The following is a 16,491-nucleotide window of genomic DNA, read 5'->3' as shown; positions in this document are numbered from 1 at the left end:
GGTTCCCCTAGGCCAGGGCGAGCTTCGTAGACAAGGTCTCTTGTGAGGCAGGCTCAGTGGCACCCCAACCCCACTAGTGGTTAGTGCCATCTACACCTAGTAAAGCTCCTGTGACTTCCATGTGTGCAGCTATCGGGCATAGGCCTTGTACCCCATGGCCCTGTGAATAATCTAGGAACTATAAGTGCATGGCGTAGTGCAGAGGTCTGCTGTGTCTGTAGTGTCCACCAATGGCAGTGGTGTTGCATGCACTGAACATGTCTCCCTCCCCTTTTTGTAGTCTCCCTGTTCTTGTGTGCAATAGCATCATCAGGCGGAGGAGCAGTGGCACTGGAGCAGGAGGGAGCTGCATCCCACTTGGCCCTGGAGGGCGAAACAACGGGTCTGAAGCCACCAGTGGGACGAAGGGCGAGGGGAGCTCCACAGCGGGAACAGGAGCAGAGACCAGCGACAGTGACTCCTCCTCTGATGGGAGCTCCCTTGCGGTGGCGGGCCCCTCTGTGCCCCCCGCATCAACAGGTACACCTGCCACCCCCCCCTACCAGCACCGCCCTCCCAGCAGCCCCTCAGCGTGTGTCCCGTGCCCGCTCACCCAGGAGGGTGGGCATCTCCTTCGCCCCAGGCACCTCAGGCCCTGCCCCAGTCAGCCCTGCTGCCCTCAGTGATGAGGCTATTGACCTCCTGAGATCCCTCACTGTTGGGCATTCTAGCATTTTGAGTGCCATCCAGGGTGTTAAGAGGCATTTGCAACAAACAAATGCATACCTGGAGGGCATTCATTCTGGCCAGGCAGCCCAACAGAGAGCATTTCAGGCTCTGGCCTCAGCACTGATGGCAGCCATTGACCATGTGTCTAGCCTCCCCCCTCCAACTTCCTCCACCCAGACCCAATCCCCTGTACCTCAGCCTATCCCAAGCACACCATCAGACCAGCATGCACACACATCAACACACAAGGGTGGCTCAGGCAAACATAAGCACCACACATCCCACAGGCACTCACACAAGCATCACACCCATGCTGACATACCAACATCCACTTCCTCCTATGTGTCCCCCCTCCTCCACGTCTCCCTCCTCCCTCCCAGTCTTGTCTACACTCACACCTGCATGCACTACATCTTCAGCCACTACCTCCATCACCAGCACGCCCATCACCACACACTGCTCACATGCACTCACCACCCCACTACCATTCACACATCCCCAGAGTCCTCTCCCAGTGTGTCAGTGAGCCCTCCTCCCAAACTACACAAACGCAGGCACACACTCACACAACAGCCTCCAGCCCATGCACCTTCACCCAAATCCAGCAGACGTACACCTCCTCCAACCACTACCTCTTACTCCACTCCCAAACCCCCTCCATCTACCCGTCCCAGTGTGTCTAAAAAACTTTTCCTGGCTAATATTGACCTCTTCCCTACACCCCCCGTCCGTCCCCTAGGGCCAGGCTTTCAAGGTCCCAACCCAGCACCTCAGCCACCACATCCCCAGGCACAGTGGTGCCAGCAACTGCGGGCTATTGGAGTGTGCCAACCATCAGGGCTGCCAGTGTGCCACAGAGCGAGGGCAAGGACATTCCGCCACCTGCAAAACAAAAAATGTTGCCCACATCCCGGAGGGAGAAGCAGAAAACACCTGCCACCAAGGGCTCACGGAAAACTAAAGGCGATAGTGGCAAGACAGCTGCGCCACCATCCAGGATGGGGAAGGGCCAGAAACTCAAGGTCTGGTCAGGAGAGGGCATGGTGGCACCGACTGAGGGACCAGTGTTACACCTTCTGTCCACGTCGACCGCCACCTGCACCACCACTTGCACCGCCACAGAGCCCGCCGTCAGCACCACTGTCATTGAGCCTGCCACCAGCACTGCCGCCACAGAGCCCGCAGCCAGCACCGCTGCCACAGAGCCCGCAGCCAGCACCACCGCCACAGAGCCCGCCGCCAGCACCGCCGCCACAAAGCCCGCCGCCAGCACCGCTGCCACAGAGCCCGCCCCAGCACCACCGCCACAGAGCCCGCCGCCACAGAGCCCGCAGCCAGCACCGCCACCACAGAGCCCACAGCCAGCACCGCTGCCACAGAGCCTGCCGCCAGAACCGCCGCCACAGAGCCCGCCGCCAGCACCGCCGCGACTGACACCAGTGGTACCACTGCAGACATGGCTGCCATCCCCAGTGGTCATTCGTCCGATGAAGCACTCTGGGCACCAAGCCCCCTCCAGAACCAGTGGAGTATCACATCCACTACCTCTGTCCTTGGCAGGATGAAGCACTCTGGGCATAAAGCCCCCTCCAGAACCAGTGGAGTATCACATCCACTACCTCTGTCCTTGGCAGGATGAAGCACTCTGGGCACAAACCCCCCTGCGGAACCAGTGGAGAAAGGCATCCACTCGTGATACTGTGGCTTTGCACTCCCCAGGATAAAGCAGTGGGCAAACCACCCACTGGAGAGACTTGAGAGACTGTGGCTTTGCACTCCCCAGGATAATGCAGTGGGCAAACCACCCACTGGAGAGATTTGAGAGACTGTGGCTTTGCACTCCCCAGGATAATGCAGTGGGCAAACCACCCACTGGAGAGACTTGAGAGACTGTGGCTTTGCACTCCCCAGGATAATGCAGTGGGCAACCCACCCACTGGAGGGACTTGAGAGACTGTGGCTTTGCACTCCCCATGATACATCAATGGGCATGGTGTCGTGCATTCAACAGGCTGAGGTGCCCCCCCTCCTCCTCCACCTGAGGTGCCTGTTTATTTTCCATCTGATGCCCCTCCAGTGGTCTCTCCGTTTGGAGTCAGGTATCTAGTGCGGGCCTTGCCCAGGCATTTTGGGCCCAGTGGTCCAGGGACAATGATTTGTGCACTATCCGGACTTGTGTAGTTGGTGTACATAATTGTATATACTGTATTTATAGTTTTGACTACTGGATTTTTATTGATTACAATCGTTCAAATCAATTCCTTTTGTCCTTGCGTTATTGAAGGTGGGGTGGGGGGCGTATATGTAATGTTGCAGCATGTATTTGTGTGTCTGGTGTTGTGGGTGAGGGTGGGGGTGGGGGTGTTGCGTGTGTGTCACTCTCTTTCACCCCCCCTGTGTTGTAGGTGCAGTACTCACCGTTGTCGTCGCCGCCGTCTCTGGACCTCGTGATAGAGGAGCAGGAAGACAATCGCCGGAAGGATCTGCAGTTCTGGCTCCATGGCGTCCTGGTTCCTCGTGGGGTGTGGAGAGGTGAGTGATTTCCCCTTCTGTGTACTGTTTCCGCCGTGTTTTTGATCGCGTTGGTTCCGCCCCGGAAAAGGTGGCGGATTGGCATCTTGTGATAGGGTGGGCGGTACATTGTCTTCCGCCTGTCTGTTGGCAGTTACACCGCACTGTTTGTTTGTACCGCCGTGGCGGTCGGAGTGTTAAAGTGGCTGTCTATGTTGGTGGTTTCCGTGGTCGTAATTCCATTTTTTTTCCGCCGGCCTTTTGGCGGTGTTACCGCCGCTTTAACACCGACCGCCAGGGTTGTAATGAGGGCCTTAGTGATGTCAGTGGTCTGTTCATACATTCCTGTCCTTCTGATATTTTACATCCACTGCCTCATGTATGGGGCCTTTGTTTACCTCATTATTGGAGATGTTATAGTTGTGTGTCATGAGCTACAGTTGTACAAGTTGGCAACGTGGATGTAACTCATATGTCTTGGTCCATTGATTGTGTCCTTCAGTTGTGACATTCAAGTGATGAGTCTATTCGTGATGTGTGTGATGGTTGCAGTACAATCATATGCATCACATGTGATATTGCAACAGAAGTTTTCAGATTTCTATATGTGACATGCTTCCTGAGGTAATACTTACATTCCTAAGGTACATGTGATGGAGAATGAAGACACCAGAGCAGGATTGTGAGATCAAGTGAGGTGTTTATTTACAAATATTAACAAGGTGTGTAGAGTGACTATAAAGTGAAAAAGTTGTGTACGACTTTCTGTCTGCGGCGTATTCCAGCAGCTGTGTTCTGCTGTTCCACCTTATTTTCCCTGCCACCATCCTTCTCCCCCTCCTCATGAAGTTCTTAGTCCGGCTCATATAATGGGACGTTCATCCTCACACAAATGTTGGGCAGGATGGCACAGGTCAGTATAATTTTACAAACAAGGTGTGGGAGATACAGAAGGCTGCCTCCTGTGATGTCCAGGCATCTGAACCTGGATTTCAGGATGCCAAAAGTTCTTTCCACAATGGTGTGTGTCCTCCGATGTGCCTTATTATAGGCATGCTCTGCTGCTGTGCTTGGATTGGGGAATGGGGTCATGATCCATGGCTGCATCCCATAACCCTGATCCGCTGCAAAAGATAATGAGAGTGAGTATTTGGTTAATGCTTGCAACAGGATTGTCATGTAGCATAGCAGTTGATATATTGTATTGTTTGTGACTCATATGTCTTTGTGGCATGGTGTGAGTTCTTAGCCTTCTTTAAGGTCTGCTCAGCACTGGGTTGTTGGACAAGACAACTTGTGTTTGGCTCAAGGAGCTGGGATACATGGTTTGGTTTCCTAACTGTTGGTCAGTATGTATGTACCATGCATTGTGTAGTGTCCCATGTGTATCAGTGTGCTTTCACTGGAGGGGACATGATACATCCACACACACAATGGATTCAGAGGTGGTGGTAACAAGGTTGCAATACATGGCCTGGACATCCCATCCATTTAGACATGTGTCACTTCCTCAGTATTTCCGTGTCACCTGCTTCTGAGTCAGCATCATCATGCATTGTGTCTCATGGTATTAGACCTGCTGCAACCCACATTACACATCCCTTCCACACTACATACTGCTTGGGAGGGTGGCCGATTGACTATGTGGCCTCAAGTAATTGGAAACAGTTCATCTTCCAAGTTATACTTACAGTGCAGGCCATGACATTGTCACTGTGGCCTTTAACATTGGTCCCTTGGTGCTCCTGAGGTGCAGCTAATGTTTGTGGCAGCCGTCAGTTGTCCAAGGGTGTTTATCCCATTGTGTCAGGGTGTACAACATGACTACTAGTGTCCCACCTCAGTGTCACCCTGTTAATGTAGTGATGTATGTCTTGTGTGTTCTACAGGGTTGTTGTGCTGTGTGTATATTGCTAGGTTTGGAGACTTACCGACAAGTAGGCCATTGCCATATTGTCCATCCTGAAAGTGCTTATTGATCCTTCTGTGCCGGAATATGAAGGAGTCATGGACACTTCCAGGATACTTGGCCAAGATGTTAGTGAACAGTCCCTGGTGGTCAACTATGGCCTGTACATTGATAGAATGTGTGTGCTTTCTGTTCCTGAATAGGTGCTCTGTTGCTGCAGGTGGGACGATCCGGACATGGGTGCAATCAATTGCACAGAGCACATGAGGGAAGCCATGGATTTCATCAAACCCCTGTTTTATTTCCTGCTGCTTCTGCTGGGTGTTGGGGAAGCTGATGTGGCGGGGTGTCAGGGAGATTATGGCATTTAACACCTTGGGCAGGAAATCCGAGAATAAGGGCTGTGATACCCCAGCGACTAGGGCACCCGTTGTCTGGAAGGAGCCCCTTGCCAACATATGCAGGACAGCTAGCAGCTTCGTCACAGATGGTATGTTGTGTGGTGTCTGCAGGCTAGCTTTTAGTTGTGGCTCAATATGGTGCAGCAGCTGCAGTATGGCTTGGCAGTTGAGTCGATAGCTCAGAATGATGGCCAAGAAGGGTTGTCCTGTTTCTGAAAAAGTCTCTCCTGCCTTCTGAGTTGCCTTTGTGGGACGCGTTGGAGTGGTGGTGGTGGTTGCTGCCATTGGTCCTGTGCTCGGTGTTGTCTTGCAAGCTGCATCAGTAGCACCTCCATGTTGTCCTGTTGGTCTGTGATGTTGCTGGTGTGTGTTTTCCTTAAGTAGTGGTGGGTTTGCCTCATTTTAACACCTGCCCTATTTCAGGTGTTAAAATTTGATGCAAATCGGAGTTAACGTAATTTTTTAGGTCCGCCTCCCACCCATGCGTCATTTTTGCCCAGTTGGAAAAATATGGTGCAATGGGCTTTGAGTCATTTTTTGCACAGGAACGACTACCTTGCATCTCATTGACGCAAGGTGGTTTCACACATCCATAAATGACGTTATTTCCATATTTTTGATGCTAGACGATTCTAGCGTCAAAGTATAAATATGGAGTTAAGTTTGCGCCAAATTAGCGTAATTCAGCGCAAACAGAGAATAAATATGGGCCCCACTGTGCTAAATCCAACTCCTTCCAGTTTGTGGATGCAAGTTGGGGGTGTCTGAGTATGCCTTGGGAGGCCTATTCCTCGAACTGAGCCAGCTTATCTACCTTTGAAACTAAGGCAGACATGATGATGAATACATCCGAAGGTCTCTAAAGTAAAAAGTCAATCAAATATCTTGTGGGACTCCTTCACCAACACGCCTATTTTTTATTTGAAAGTGAAGCTACAAATTGAGTTTGCACACTTTCAAACAAGTAGAAATGTTGGTGAATATGTCCCACGGAACATTTGTTTGACTTATTACACTTACTCTGGTTCTCATTGGCAATCATGGTGGTCCTTGTGTAGCATACATAAGTTCCTTAACAAGCACTTCAAAACTCAGTCATGCCTTTAACATTTTGCCACACAGGGTACTCTGTGACAATGTGGCACATGTTCTGTTCACTAGAATGTGCAGTGTGGCGACTATAATGCACGTCTATCAAACAGAACACCTACCACGTCCTGACGGTGGGTAAAGGTGTCAAGGAGGCCATAAGGAAGTCCATGATTTCCTAAGGTTGATGAAGTAAAATTCTGTGGCTGCTTGCCTAACGAAGCAGTGGCCCATGGGCATTCAGTATCCGTGCACAGCTACTGAAAGGTTTAGCCAACTGCTACTCCACCTCAGCCGATTTCCCAGAACTTTGCTTTATTATGATACAACGTAAGCAAATAGGGACACAGAGGCCTGGCGGACATAGGCACTGGGGGATAGTATTTAAAACTCTCCAGCCGCTTTCCATGCTTCTAGTACACTTTGCAGCTCCTGAAGCCTTGCCTCATCCTCCAGAACATATGAAGTGGAGGCTGCTGCTTCTATAACAGCAGTGAGGCTTTCAAGTCAAGGAAAGTCATGAGTCTTCCTGTGAATGTCTGACGACAAACAAAATACGCACTGTATGTTGCCTTCCGGATCAGGTGGGTGAACAGTTTCTTGTACAAAGGTGTGAGTTTTATGACACGCATTGTATGGTTCAAGAACCTGGTTGTTTTTGTCCTCTCCGTCCATGTACTTATTGTAATCAAGTATAGAGGTGGACTTGTGGACTTTGGCCATCTGACCCCAAACAGTGATGGGGGAAGTGCTGTCATCAAGAATTGTAGTGCGCACGTATACATCACGCCTATCTGAGAACTTGACAGCAAGCAGTTCTTTGGAGAGCTTACTGATCAGCTCCACTGCTGTATAGAAATTATCAACATAAAGGTTATAACATTTGTGAAGGAACGGCTGGACAAGTTCCCATACAATCTGCCCTGTGACCCCTAACATGGGAGGGCAACCAACAGGGTTTAGGGTGGAGTCCTTACCTGTATTCACTCTCAAGCTGTACACATAGCCAGAAGAGCTCTCACACTGCGTGTACAGCTTGATGCCATGGCAAGCTCTTTTGCTCGCAATGTACTGTCTGAACAGCAGCCCCCTCTGTACAGGATTAAGGACTCATTGACTGCTATATTCTTTCCAGGAGTATAGATCTCTGGAAACCTGGCAAACAAATATTCCACAGCAGGTCGAATTTTGAACAACCTGTCATGGTATGGATGGTCCTGGGGCAATGCAGCAGAATTGTCATTGAAATGCAGCATGCGCTGCAATAGCAAAAAAAACCAATCTCTGCTCACGTAGGGTGCAAAGATGGGGATTACCCAAACCGTGCAAGTCGTCCAGTAGGATTGCAAGGTGGGTTTCTGCACTAACCCCATTTTGAGCACAAGGCCCAAAAATATCTTCATCGAAGTGGGAGTCTACTGGCGTGCCCTAGAACGGGGCCCTTGAGTGCCTCCATGCTCCCTCAGAAATTGGTCTGCACGCAAATTTGTTTGTTGCACAATTTGCTGAAGTACGTCAACATCCAAAAAGAGATGGATGTAGTCGACTGGCAAAAAGTTGGCTGTATCGACTTTACCTCCAGCGTCACCAGTAAAGGATGGAATTTGGGGCTGAACTAAATCAGGGGCTGCCAAGAGAGCACGCTCTCTGTGCTTGCTGCCGCATGCACCTGCTCCCTGGGTTGGGCCAACCCGCTGTTGTGCCGCCTGCACCGACTGTGCTTGCGAAGGGACTTCTCGACTGTCCTCATCGTCTCCCTCAGAATCAGATGAGACTCGGTCGACTGAAAAATTATTTCCAGATTCAGCTCCATTGTCCTCTCCCTCAGATACTGTCTCAGTATCTGCTGTCTCAGTCTCTGATCCTGCCTCAGAGCTGTCCTCCATAACCTGAGTTACAGCTTGAGCAGCAGTCATCCAACGAGACGCCATCTCTGCTACTGGCTAAACTGTCCCTATAAAGGACTAGCCTACGTAGAATGCAGGTAGGGTCACAAAGTTGTTGGTGGGTGTGTGTGTGATGTGTGCTACAGTAAATAACAGTCACCTTACCTTTTCTTCTTCTGACAATCAGCAGATTCGCTGAAGACACTGTAAAAAACAAAAAAGACACACTATTACTTCACCTTGCCACATGCCCATCATCACAGCCTTTAGCACTGATGGCTCCCAGTGCGACAATCATTTTTAGCGCTCCAGTCCCATGACCTCCTCCTTGTATTCCCTCACTACCATCCAGCAAAAGTGCCCCTCATCTCTCCATAGCCCCCTCCTACTACATTTAGGGGGTCATTCTGACCCTGGCGGTAAATACCGCCAGGGCCGGGGTCGGCGGTAGCACCGCCAACAGGCTGGCGGTGCTCCGCCGGGCATTCTGACTGCGGCAGTACAGCCGCGGCCAGAAGCGGAAAGCCGGCGGTGTACCGCCGACTTTCCGCTGCCCATGGGAATCCACCATGGCGGCGCAGCTTGCTGCACCGCCATGGGGATTCTGACAGCCCATACCGCCATCCTGTTCCTGGCGGTTCACCCGCCAGGAACAGGATGGCGGTATGGGGTGTCGTGGGGCCCCCGTAAGAGGGCCCACAAAGAATTTCAGTGTCTGCTTTGCAGACACTGAAATTCGCGACAGGTGCTACTGCACCCGTCGCACCTTCCCACTCCGCCGGCTCCATTCTGAGCCGGCTTCCTCGTGGGAAGGGTGTTTCCCGCTGGGCTGGCGGGCGGCCTTTTGGCGGTCGCCCGCCAGCCCAGTAGGAAACCCAGAATGACCGCCGCGGTCTTTTGACCGCGGTACGGTCTTCTGGCGGTTCCCGCTTGGCGGGCGGCTCCCGCCGCCCGCCAAGCTTAGAATCAGGGCCTTAATTTGTTTTAAAGCATAGGTAACGGCTGGCTTTACTAATCCACTCAACTACTACTATATAATACAGATCTGTTCTTTGCAGCAGACATATAAACCTTCTGTGCTACTTTGTGACTTCAAAACTGCCACTAGACAAAAGTTTGATCTCTTTCTCTAGCACAGACATAATCACAAGAGTTATCTGGACATTTTTATTGCTGCCTGAAAGCTATCTATGCCTGATAGATAAATATAGATATATATATCTCTCATAAAAATACATCTATTTAATATACCTAATATATATCTATTTTTAAGGTTGAGCCTGCGAGTGCATGAGCTAGCGCATGCGTCTCGCTTACAAGACTCTGTTGTGTTCAGTAAAGGGCTCGGAGCCCACCTGTCACTTACCATTTGCTGGTTTGCGTGGCACTCTTCTTTCCAGCTGGGAGCTTGTGACTGGCAAAAATGTGCCCAGCAGGACAAGCAAAATAGCAAAGTTTTATTTTTTAAAGCTAATTTTATTTTATTTTGCCAAATCGTCTTTTCTCAGTTTCCACTCATGTTTATTTTTGTTTTTGCTCATGGGCCCTGTTGTCAAAAGAGGACAATAAATTGTTTGAGATATGCAAGACCTAATGGATTGCAAATGCTTGTTTTACATATGTGTGGTTACCCTGTGGGGCGATCGCTGTGTTGGGGGAACTTTGCTGTTTTGTTTGTCCTGCTGGGCACATTTTTGCCTGTTTGCAGGGCTCTAGAGAGAAAGAGAGAGAGAGTGTGAGACGGCATCAGTCTCTCTCTCTCTTTTTCTCTCTCTCTCTTTCTCTCTCTCTTTTTAATACATGTGGTTTCCTTGGCGGCCGATCGCTGCACCATGAAAACCACACATATTAAAAAGTTAAAAAGTATGCCCACATATGGCTCAGCCTGTGTTGAGAGGGCTGACCCGCCATTTTTTAAAAACATTTTTTATGTTTTTTTTTATCCCCTTAGCATGTGCAATAGCCCCCCTCCCGGGGGGAAATCCTTCAATTTTATTTTTAATATTGCCCTCACAGGGGATGACGGGGGCAGCCTGCTTACATGGGGGCCGACACCCCCCTCTAAAGCAATCTCTGGGGCCTAGTGCAATTTCCTGGCCATGGATCGCAGCAGTGCCATGATCCACAGCCAGGAAACAGTGTGATGGAAAGGGGAAACTCTCCCCATTCTATCAATGCCTCCCTGACATCTGGGAGGCCGTTTTGGCCTTTACTTTCCCCCACCAGAGTGGGGAGAGGACACTCACCTGCTCCTTGATCCTCCAGTGAGGAAAAAGTGTAATGTCAGCGTGCCTTATGGCGAGCTGAAGTCACAGATGGACGGGACAGGGGCCCGGGGAGTGACGCAGAAGCTCTTCCGCGTCTCCCAAGGGGGTAAAAATAAAAAATCCTCCAGTGCAAAGCACCAGAGGATTTTTAAAACCTTTCCCTGGCATCAGCCACTGATCATGGCCCACACTAGGAAGGTTGTGTGTGTGTCAGCCAATGTCCGACACACACACACTGATAGGGTTAAGGGGGAGATGTGTTGTGACTTGTCATTGGTTGCTATGCATCCTCGCCATAGTTACCGGTTCACTACTGCGCAGCCAGTGTGTGTGAGGTCACAGAATGTTGAGGAGATCCTGGTTGGTGAATATCAGTTGGTTAAGCAGCAAGGATGCTGCCCCTGGTGGGTTGTTACCTTAAACCTGTAACTTGTAACTAAGCTGAATAAACCTACATCATACAACCTAAAAACGATCCGTTGTTATTTACAACACATAGCAACCCAGAAAGTGACATAACCCATTACAATTAAAGGGAAAGTGGTACAGCTGCTTAATTAGTAAATACCATCAAAGCCCACCTGGGGGTGAAAGCAAAATCTTGACATTTGTTTCTCTAAGAGGTCTTCAGAGAAATATAGCTCAGTCCAGACTAGAGGAGGCCATCCAGCACACATGTACTAAAACAGACTATTAGTATGACTAATAATTTATGCAAACAGAAACAGGTGAAACAAGGGAACACAGAGGCACCCATTCAAACTACTAAAAAGAAGCATGTGGAAAATACTGTAATATACGATGTGAATACTTATTTGAGATACATGGAATCGCGTTAAAAACTACAGAGAGCAGGCAATGTGTGGATAACCTCTGCATACGCCTTACGTTATACAAGCCGTGGCGCTCTGCACAGACTGCATAAGTCCAAGGCCAAAAAACAGTAGATCCTTCTCTCTCTTTTCCTCCTGTGATAAAGAAAGCAGAAGCATGAAAAAATGCCACTGAATAGGTGTAACCCTTGGCCAGACAATGACCACATACAGGAATTGTGTTTTGGCTCACAGTTAATGGGGCCTCTCCAAGGTAGGTAATTCTCTTTGGCCAGTCCCTCACCACTAACAATCATCAACAGCAGGCATTCTAGAATGTTTGTCGGATTGTGTCAGAAATAGAAAAACAGGCTAATAATGAGGATAGGAAATTTATAAGAAGCCTTTTGAGGCACCCATTTTGCTTACTCACGTTCCAAATGTCCTTAATAAGTCTTTCTTTAGTGTGATGTGCAGGAGGGCATCAACAATGCATAGCCATTTGTGCCACGAGAGCCAAGGCTTAATGTTTTCTAACTGTATTATGAAAAGTGTGGACAGAGTCTGTCACTGGTGGACAGTTCGGAACATTCTGAAAAAGTGGCTAGGCTTAATGTTTTTCAGAAATGTTTGAAGACATCTGCACAGAATGAAAAATCAAGTTTCTCTTATAAATAAAGATTGGGAGGAGTCTCTACCAGTCATCAATTAAGACATTTAGCACTTGGCAAAAGGAAACTACATAACCACACAATAGGAGTTATGCTGATATGTGTCGCTTCGCCACCAAGAACTTATTTTGTTTGTGTTCTCGTTTAGGGAGGGCCTGGCCTGGCAATTTGGGCTGGACTGTTTCCATTACAGCAGTGTCAAGACTGATTTGTATATGGCTTGGTCTAAACTGAGGTGGCAGGAGAGGGTGAAAAATGATGGATTAGGATTAGGCATGGGCAATTGCCAGCTACTGAGATTAATTCATGTATTCCACCCTACACCTTGTTTTTAATGCACTGTCTGATAAGTATGCCCAGACATGGTTCTTATGCTCACTGGAGCCAAGCTCAAGCTGAACCTTGCTGATGAGCCCTAATAAGGGAGAAACCAGTCCTATGTGGCTTGTGTTCCAGTTCAGGGATGGCTGAGCATTTCAACTGGACTTTTCCCATTGGTGCAGCGTCAAAACTAATTAGCATATGGCAGGGTCTAAGCTGATGTGGCATGGTGTCCGAAAAATGATGGTTTGGTATGCAACTAGTCCTAGGTGGCGTGTGTTTCAGTTCAGGGAGGATCCTGTCTGGCAGTTCAGCTGGACGGTTCCTATTGAGGCAGGGTCAAAACTGATTTGCATATGGCTGGGTCTAAACTCATTTTCATATGAATGGGACTAAATTAGGATGGCAAGGGGGCCAAAAACGATGGATTGGGATGTTGCCTTAGAGGTTTACAGTAGCTGAAATGAATTCAAGCAAACCATCCATCACCTTGTTTACTATGCACTTTCTTTAATTGATAATGTCCCGGATGGCCACATTACGAGCACTTCCTGGCTGTCACTACCACAAGGAACATGCGCAACTGATTCCACTTCTGAAACTATCTCTTGACTGAGATGGAACTTCTTATAGTCATCATTGCATCCCCCCGGTTACCACCCCGGCACCAGCATGGTCACCCTTCAAGCTATGTACATGTGGAGATAATAATGGTAAATCTGTACTTTCCTATATTTACTTTCTTTCACAATATTTTTTAGTCGACATTCAGATTACAGAACTTTGGTAGTGCAGTTTTTTGTGCTGAATATTCTGACATAAAATTGACTTGAGAAACAACCGTTCAACATTCTGTTTGATATCAACTATGGTACACTCGTCTTATGTCAATAAAGCTTAGCGCAGTGGCAACTGTACAACATATTGTTTTTCAAGCCTTTTTAAACTTGGTGCATAACACATATTATGGCCTTTTGTATGAACCGATTATATATTGTTTACTGTTTTAATACTGTAAATAAAAACTCAGTACACTAAATGCATGGCATTGGTGAATAAACAATTGAGTATTTGATCAATCTCTGTTTTTTCAGGGAAATTCAGGCAATCCATCCACTTTTCTGGTTTGGGATTAATAGATGAATGCTGCTGTAACTGACAATATATTAATTTTGAATATTTTGCAATTCCAAGTGTCAACATAATGTTCTGTCACTGCCAGTGCACAAATTAGAAGCTGCATTGTTAACCTTAAATCTGGGAGTCCAACTTTTACAAAATATATGATCAGAGTAATTTGTTGAGTGTCTTTCGTGTGGTTACACCAGTGCTCCCTATAACCTAATAATTACACAGGGGCGAATTGAGTTGATTACATCAGTCCCCACGTGCTGATTTGAACAGTCAGCCTTTTGGTCCTTGTAACAGTGCCCCTGAAGGGCCCATAGCAGTATTGTTTATGTTGATCACAGCTTTGCCCCTGCTGTTATTACAACAGTCCATCATAGGATAATTACAAAAGTGCCCCTGGGTTGATTACAGCAAGAGCATTATGTCGGTTACAGCAGTGTTTTCTTTCACATCTCACTTCAGGTGTTCAAAGACCTATTGTGTACAGTACCAATACTTAGAGTAGGCTTATCATTGGCTGGCTTTCCTGTTTCCGTGTTTCTTATGTGATGTCTTTCTATAATCTTCTTGCATTTTTCCTTCACTGGAGCAAAGCTGTTTTACAGTGTTTCTGATTGGATGCATCCTTCCACTGCTCACAGTTAGGGAACCACTTTTTCTTTTTCTTTAAGTACTCTATGGGGCCGCATGTGGCTTTTCCCCCCTTTCATTTGTTCACCAGTTTTAACATTTTTGGCCCGCTTTCCCCTGTGTATGTTTTCTTTCTCCCACCTTTTCCCCATTGTTCGCCCTACCTTCCCCGCTTTATTTTTATATTTTTAACATTTTTAGCACTGTATGGGAGTTTGGCTTTCATTCATCTTTCCAAACAGAAAACACTCATTCTCCCTCACACCCACTCTCCTCCCTTTCACCTCCACTTGTCGCTAAACCCCTTCATGATCCTTGTTTTATCTTTACTTGCCATTTAAAAAAAAAGCTTTTTTCCAAGGGCCCAGAAGTTGCATGCTGCCAGTTGGTCATCTTCTTTTTTCCTGTGACACGTTGGGGCATATTTACAAGCCCCTAGCACCACCTTGCGCCGCCCTAGCGTTATTTATTTTATGCTAAGGCGGCAGTAAGGAGGCCTTTCTCCTGCCCAGTATTTACAAAGCAGAGCAATGTTTGCATTGCACCACTTTGTAAACCCTTGTGCCACATTATTCCTGTGTGCCAGGCATAATGTATATAAGGGGGGCGTTCCCATGCAGGGAGGCCCAAAAAAATGGCGCAGTGAAATTTACAACATTTCTCTGCGCCATTTGTTACATAATGTTTAACGCCTACTCAGAGCAGGCGTTAAAATGACACACCCATTTTAATCAGCGGGCCTCCATGTGCTTTTCTGCACTAGCGTCAACATTTTTGACGCTAGTGCACCAAAGCGCCACAATAGCAACAAAAATGTTGATGCTATAGTCCTAGCGACCTCCATGGTTGCACCATATTGTAAATACAGAGCAACCATGGTGTCTTTAGGTGGAACAGGGGCGATGCAAGAAAAGTGGTGCATCGGGACCGACGTGCCGCTTTCTTGTAAATATGCCCCCTTGTTTATTGTTTATTATTTATTTACCACTCAAAAATGTCCCTTAGCCATCTTCAAATTGTACATTATACCTAAAAACACAAAGCCAAAAGGCTGTTAGTGCATCAGGGTGTATGCACATGTATTTTTATATCATGATGCGTGCAACACGCACTGACGGCCACCACAAAATACTTTGATTTGAGACAACCTGTCCTAAGATAGCCACCAATTATTCCATACTCATTAGCTAGGATGCACCAGTGGCCATCTTGGAATGGGTTTTGTCAAACAAAAAGGACTTGATGATGGCATCCAACGCATCCATGCACCTCTTGATGCTCTGGAAGGCACTTTTAGTTGTTGTTTTTTCCCTATCACTTTTTACAAACAGGCATTGTCAAAGATCATACCTTTGCACTTGCAATATAAAGACGCAAACTATTGGCTTTGCCAGTGCATGTTATTAGCAGTGCCATCTCGTTTGATTACAGCAATAACCTCTGTGTTGATTAAAACAGTGCATCTCTCACCATCACAACAATCCCCCTTGTGGGGTTCTGACACATGCACACCAACATGCGGTGCCACCCAAGAAAGAGAAATATATCAGTTTTCAATTAACTTGTAAAGGAGAAAGTGCCTTTATGAATGAAAGTAAACTGAAGAATATCAAAAATATAAAAACACATTGTGAGCCTCTGTCCTTTTGAGAGTTGACATGCACTGTACCGAGCAGAGCTCTCAGCGTGCATGTATATTGTGTAGTGTTTTTATAAAGCTTGCTAATAAATAAAAGAAATTGGCTGTTTCTGTTCCTTACATCAGTGGCCCCTTGTCGGTACAGCAATGTCTTCTGTTGTTTTGACAGAAGCATTTCTCTGTGGTGTCCAGAGGTTTGCTTAAAGTAAGTTGCCCGCTGGGTCATAAGCGCCGTGCCCATTCTACTCATTAGAAATGGGTTGTATGAGGTACGCAGTGTAGTTGGTTTTGATGACAGCAGTGGGCACTGTGTGGGATATGTGGCAGGAAGGTGCTAAATTCTGGGCGCTCCTCAGTCTCTCGCTCAGCTTCAGAACAGCCCTGTTTTCATTTCTGTGCTCAGTTCCTGAAGAAGCCAAGCATTTCCTGGTTCTTCCACGAACCCAGAACTTCAAGTTGATCTTCCATAGAGTTACCATCCATGAGGTAGATACTTACTGGTGCCATGGATAAGAA

Source organism: Pleurodeles waltl, chromosome 10, assembly GCF_031143425.1.
Source record: "Pleurodeles waltl isolate 20211129_DDA chromosome 10, aPleWal1.hap1.20221129, whole genome shotgun sequence".
NCBI classification, from domain to species: Eukaryota; Metazoa; Chordata; class Amphibia; order Caudata; family Salamandridae; genus Pleurodeles; species Pleurodeles waltl.
This window is presented reverse-complemented; position numbering follows the sequence as displayed.